Source organism: Oncorhynchus gorbuscha, linkage group LG20 (genome assembly GCF_021184085.1).
Source record: "Oncorhynchus gorbuscha isolate QuinsamMale2020 ecotype Even-year linkage group LG20, OgorEven_v1.0, whole genome shotgun sequence".
NCBI lineage: Eukaryota > Metazoa > Chordata > Actinopteri > Salmoniformes > Salmonidae > Oncorhynchus > Oncorhynchus gorbuscha.
Window position 1 is genome coordinate 32,810,385 of NC_060192.1, and position 6,000 is coordinate 32,816,384.

The 6,000-nt window shown below is 47.9% G+C and overlaps 1 protein-coding gene across 6 annotated transcripts in view; it reads left to right on the forward strand.

The window, feature by feature from the left end:
• LOC124006691 (collagen alpha-1(XXIII) chain-like) overlaps positions 1-6,000 on the forward strand; it is a 729,230-nt gene that overhangs the window by 456,893 nt on the left and 266,337 nt on the right. The window lies entirely within an intron of this gene.

A 6,000-nucleotide genomic window follows, 5' to 3' on the forward strand; every position in this document is an offset into this window, starting at 1 on the left:
AGAGCAGGGATCCGATCATCTCGCCTACTGAGGAAGATCGTAGCTGAGGTCTGCGACTCCTTGCCAGTACTTTATCAGCAGTATGTGACTGACACTTCCAATTCTGGTGGACGGAGGGTCTGGATCATGTGTTTCCTATGCTGAATGTTAGTGCTGCGATGGGGGCATTAAAGGAGGACGTGGGGTCTGGATTATGTGTTCCCTGTGCTGAATGTTAGTGCTGCGGCGGGGGCATTAGAGGAGGACGTGTGGAAGCTGTTTTCCTTCGATACCCCGGAGCTGGAGGAGTTCAAGGCGGTGGGAAAGATGGCCATGTACAAAATCTGTGTAAAAGTGTCCCGTCATTCTTCCCTGGAAGGGGTCAAATCTACGAGGTGGGCAGGTGTTCCTCCCCAAAAGGCTGTTGGTGGTCTTTATACAAACTGCCTATTGAAAAGAAGACAGCTGACCTCCAATGGAGGATAATACATGGAGCCATAGTCACCAACATACATCTGGTACACCTGGATGCTACTGTTGGGGAAGGATGTCCAATATGCATCTGGTACACCTGGATCCTACTGTTGGGGAGGGGTGTCCAATATGCATCTGGTACACCTGGATCCTACTGTTGGGGAGGGGTGTCCAATATGCATCTGGTACCAGGGCCCCATTTCCTATAGAGTGCATTACATCGGACCAGGGCCCCATTTCCTATAGAGTGCATTACATCGGACCAGGGCCCTATTTCCTATAGAGTGCACTACATCGGACCAGGGCCCTATTTCCTATAGAGTGCACTACATCGGACCAGGGCCCTATTTCCTATAGAGTGCACTACATCGGACCAGGGCCCCATTTCTTATAGAGTGCACTACATCGGACCAGGGCCCTATTTCCTATAGAGTGCATTACATCGGACCAGGGCCCTATTTCCTATAGAGTGCACTACATCGGACCAGGGCCCTATTTCCTATAGAGTGCACTACATCGGACCAGGGCCCCATTTCTTATAGAGTGCACTACATCGGACCAGGGCCCTATTTCCTATAGAGTGCACTACATCGGACCAGGGCCCCATTTCCTATAGAGTGTATTACATCGGACCAGGGCCCTATTTCCTATAGAGTGCATTACATCGGACCAGGGCCCCATTTCCTATAGAGTGCACTACATCGGACCAGGGCCCTATTTCCTATAGAGTGCATTACATCGGACCAGGGCCCTATTTCCTATAGAGTGCACTACATCGGACCAGGGCCCTATTTCCTATAGAGTGCACTACATCGGACCAGGGCCCCATTTCCTATAGAGTGCACTACATCGGACCAGGGCCCCATTTCCTATAGAGTGCACTACATCGGACCAGGGCCCCATTTCCTATAGAGTGCACTACATCGGACCAGGGCCCCATTTCCTATAGAGTGCACTACATCGGACCAGGGCCCCATTTCCTATAGAGTGCATTACATCGGACCAGGGCCCCATTTCCTGTAGAGTGCACTACATCGGACCAGGGCCCTATTTCCTATAGAGTGCACTACATCGGACCAGGGCCCTATTTCCTATAGAGTGCATTACATCGGACCAGGGCCCTATTTCCTATAGAGTGCACTACATCGGACCAAGGCCCTATGGGAATAAGGTGCCATTTGAGATCTAGCCAAAGACACACCTACTGTAGAGAGGACTGTGATTTACACTGGCGTCTTAGTCCAAGTCCATCGTGATCGCTTTAAGACAAAACTGAGATCTTTTTTGGGGAGATTATATATCATTGTGCTTTATAGTTCAATTTAAAAATCATTCATTTCATTCCATTCATTTATTTGATTCAGCCAGGGTCCAGGGTTCAGTAGTCCACTCCGCAACACTTGTTGTATTGGTATGCTTTCTACACGAGGTGAGGCAAGGTGATGTCACTGTTTAAAAATGCTTTCTACATGCGGTGAGGCAAGGTGATGTCACTGTTTAAATGTATTGGTATGCTTTACACGCGGTGAGGCAAGGTGATGTCACTGTTTAAATGTATTGGTATGTCTCAACATTGGATCATTCAGAGATCCTCACTGAACTTCTGGAGAGAGTTTGCTGCACTGAAAGTAAAGGGGCTGAATAATTTTGCACGCCCAATTTTTCAGTTTTTGATTTGTTAAAAAGTTTGAAATATCCAATAAATGTCGTTCCAATTCATGATTGTGTCCCACTTGTTGTTGATTCTTCACAAAAAAAACAGTTTTATATCTTTATGTTTGAAGCCTGAAATGTGGCAAAAGGTCGCAAAGTTCAAGGGGCCGAATACTTTCGCAAGGCACTGTACAGGGGTACCCGTAGAGAGTCAATGTGGAGGCTATATACAGGGGTACCGGTACAGAGTCAATGTGGAGGCTATATACAGGGGTACCGGTACAGAGTCAATGTGGAGGCTATATACAGGGGTACTGGTACAGAGTCAATGTGGAGGCTATATACAGGGGTACCGGTACAGAGTCAATGTGGAGGCTATATACAGGTGTACCGGTACAGAGACAATGTGGAGGCTATATACAGGGTACCGGTACAGAGTCAATGTGGAGGCTATATACAGGGGTACCGGTACAGAGTCAATGTGGAGGCTATATACAGGGGTACCGGTACAGAGTCAATGTGGAGGCTATATACAGGGGGTACCAGTACAGAGCCAATGTGGAGGCTATATACAGGGGTACCAGTACAGAGCCAATGTGGAGGCTATATACAGGGGTACCAGTACAGAGTCAATGTGGAGGCTATATACAGGGGTACCAGTACAGAGTCAATGTGGAGGCTATATACAGGGGGTACCAGTACAGAGTCAATGTGGAGGCTATATACAGGGGTACCAGTACAGAGTCAATGTGGAGGCTATATACAGGGGTACCGGCACAGAGTCAATGTGTCAACGTGCGGGGGCACCGGTGTCGAGGTAATTATGTACACGTAGGTAGGGTTATTAAAGTGGCTATGCATAGATAATAACAGAGAGTAGCAGCAGCGTGTCTGGGTAGCCATTTCATTAGATGTTCAGGAGTCTTATGGCTTGGGGGTAGAAGCTGTTTGAAAGCCTCTTGGTCCTAGACTTGGCGCTCCGGTACCGCTTGCCGTGCGGTAGCAGAGAGGACAGTCTATGACTTGGGTAGCTGGAGTCTGATAATTTTTAAGGCCTTCCTCTGACACTGCCTGGCATAGAGGTCCTGGATGGCAGGAAGCTTGGCCCCAGTGATGTACTGAGCCGTACGCACTACCCTCTGCAGTGCCTTGCGGTTGGAGGCCGAGCATGTCATGTTTTGTCATATATTGTCTTGTCCTTGTGCTTTCCTTCTGTTCGTTTCCCCCTGCTGGTCTTATTAGGTTCGTTCCCTTTTCTATCCTCTCTCTCCCCCTCCCTCTCTCTCTCTTCTCTCTATCGTTCCGTTCCTGCTCCCAGCTGTTCCTCATTCTCCTAACTCACTCATTTACTCTTTTCACACCTGTCCCCTATTTTGCCCTCTGATTAGAGTCCCTATTTCTCCCCTTGTTTTCCGCTTCTGTCCTTGTCGGATCCTTGTATGATGTTCGCTGTTCTGTGTCCTTGTCTCGCCCTGTCGTGTTTTGTCTCCTTCAGATGCTGCGTGTGAGCAGGTGTCTTAGTCTGCTACGGTCGGTGCCTTCCCGAAGCAACCTGCAGTCAATGATCGAGTCTCCAGTCTGTTCTCGTTACTACGAGTGGATTGAAGTTTTTTCCTGTTTTGTTTTCTTCTTGATTTTTCCAGGATTATTCCTTTTGTCATATACTGGAATAAAGACTCTGTTTTCGTTAAGTCGCTTTTGGGTCCTCATTCACCAGCATAACAGAGCAGTTGCCATCCCAGGCAGTGATGCAACCTGTCAGGATGCTCTGGATGGTGCAGCTGTAAAATCTTTTTACGATCTGAGGACCCATGTCAATCAATGGCGATGTCACGGTTTCAGTCTATAGCGTTGACATGTCACTGTTTCAGTCTATAGCGATGACATGTCACTGTTTCAGTCTATAGCGATGACATATCACTGTCTCAGTCTATAGCGATGACATGTCACTGTCTCAGTCTATAGCGATGACATGTCACTGTCTCAGTCTATAGCGATGACATGTCACTGTTTCAGTCTATAGCGATGACATGTCACTGTCTCAGTCTATAGCGATGACATGTCACTGTTTCAGTCTATAGCGATGACATATCACTGTCTCAGTCTATAGCGATGACATGTCACTGTTTCAGTCTATAGCGATGACATGTCACTGTCTCAGTCTATAGCGATGACATGTCACTGTTTCAGTCTATAGCGATGACATGTCACTGTCTCAGTCTATAGCGATGACATGTCACTGTCTCAGTCTATAGCGATGACATGTCACTGTTTCAGTCGATGACATGTCACTGTCTCAGTCTATAGCGATGACATGTCACTGTCTCAGTCTATAGCGATGACATGTCACTGTCTCAGTCTATAGCGATGACATGTCACTGTCTCAGTCTATAGCGATGACATATCAACATGTGCTGTAACACATTTGAATATGTAGCCTACATATAGTTGTCCTCTCACCTTTCCACGTTTGACATTTTGACCATTCACCTGTCTGTCGATTCACTTTGTCAGTGTTGCACAATATCACTGACGCAGGCCACTTAACACAGTAGAAAACTACCCATAATCCCCCATGTTCTTAGCGTCCGAGGTCAATCCTCTGACGCCTGGTTTGAGATCAAGCATCGTAAATACAAGATGAATGACACCATAGGGAGTTACACATACCCTTATATGTACATCAAAGGGTACCATGGTTACCCTACAGAATATACTGTGAGCCAATCAATACTGAGGCAACGGCTAGAATCAAATGAGACTACCCAACGCTCCACTGAATGACAACCCGACATTCCCCAGCACTATAACGTACGTTTCTCCAATCCAGGACCAGGGTTGAATACCCCTGCTCTGACACTTACAGGTCTGCCCTATCTCATTAGTTATGTCAATGAGCAATGTCCTGATTCGTTAACACCCTGGACATTAAGCCAGTAATCTGAACCCTGATTTGACCTATTATAGATCGGAAGGTCAGAGGTGGTGTGGATTCAGGGAAGGCTGTTGGTGTCCCTACAGTACAGCCCTGTGAAGGGTACAGCCAAGCCGTGGGCAGACAGAGGGAAAGGGAGAGAGAAAAGAGCGCAAAGAGAGAGAGTGGCTAGTAATGGTTTCAGCTCATAGTCTGTCCAGCCAGCTGTAATATATGCACCACCCATCCAATCCCAACTCATTTTCATTAGCATATAAATATTGTCATCATCCATTCCACTCCACTGACCTCCATTATTCTGCCAACACTCCGGAACACTCCGGAACGTGTTGACCTTCCACTGGGAAATACAGGGCGCTGTCATTGTACCTTCGCCTGTTATAATAAGAGCATCAGGAGCCATTCCAGATGAATCCAGATGAATCTACCAATACATTCATATTTACACAGTTTCAGGATGGCCTTTTGCTGTTTTTTTTCAGCAAAATCGACAGGTAGTTGTGTGTGTGTCTGTGTCAGAGAGAGAGAGAAATAAACAGAGTTTTCTGTTTCAATTTAATGTCCAATCTCTGCAATTAACAAGACCTGATGTAAACTTGGCCACCTGCCACAGCTTCTCCCTGCCGTGCCACAGCTTCTACCTACCGTGCCACAGCTTCTCCTACCGTGCCACAGCTTCTCCCTACCGTGCCACAGCTTCTCCCTGCCGTGCCACAGCTTCTCCCTACTGTGCCACAGCTTCTCCCTACCGCGCCACAGCTTCTCCTACCGTGCTCGATACCGTGCCCCGTGCCACAGCTTCTCCCTACCGTGCCACAGCTTCTCCCTACTGTGCCACAGCTTCTCCTGCCGTGCCACAGCTTCTCCCTACCGCGCCAAGCTTCTCCCTACCGCGCCACAGCTTCTCCCTACCGTGCTCGTGCCACAGCTTCTCCCTACCGTGCTCGTGCCACAGCTTC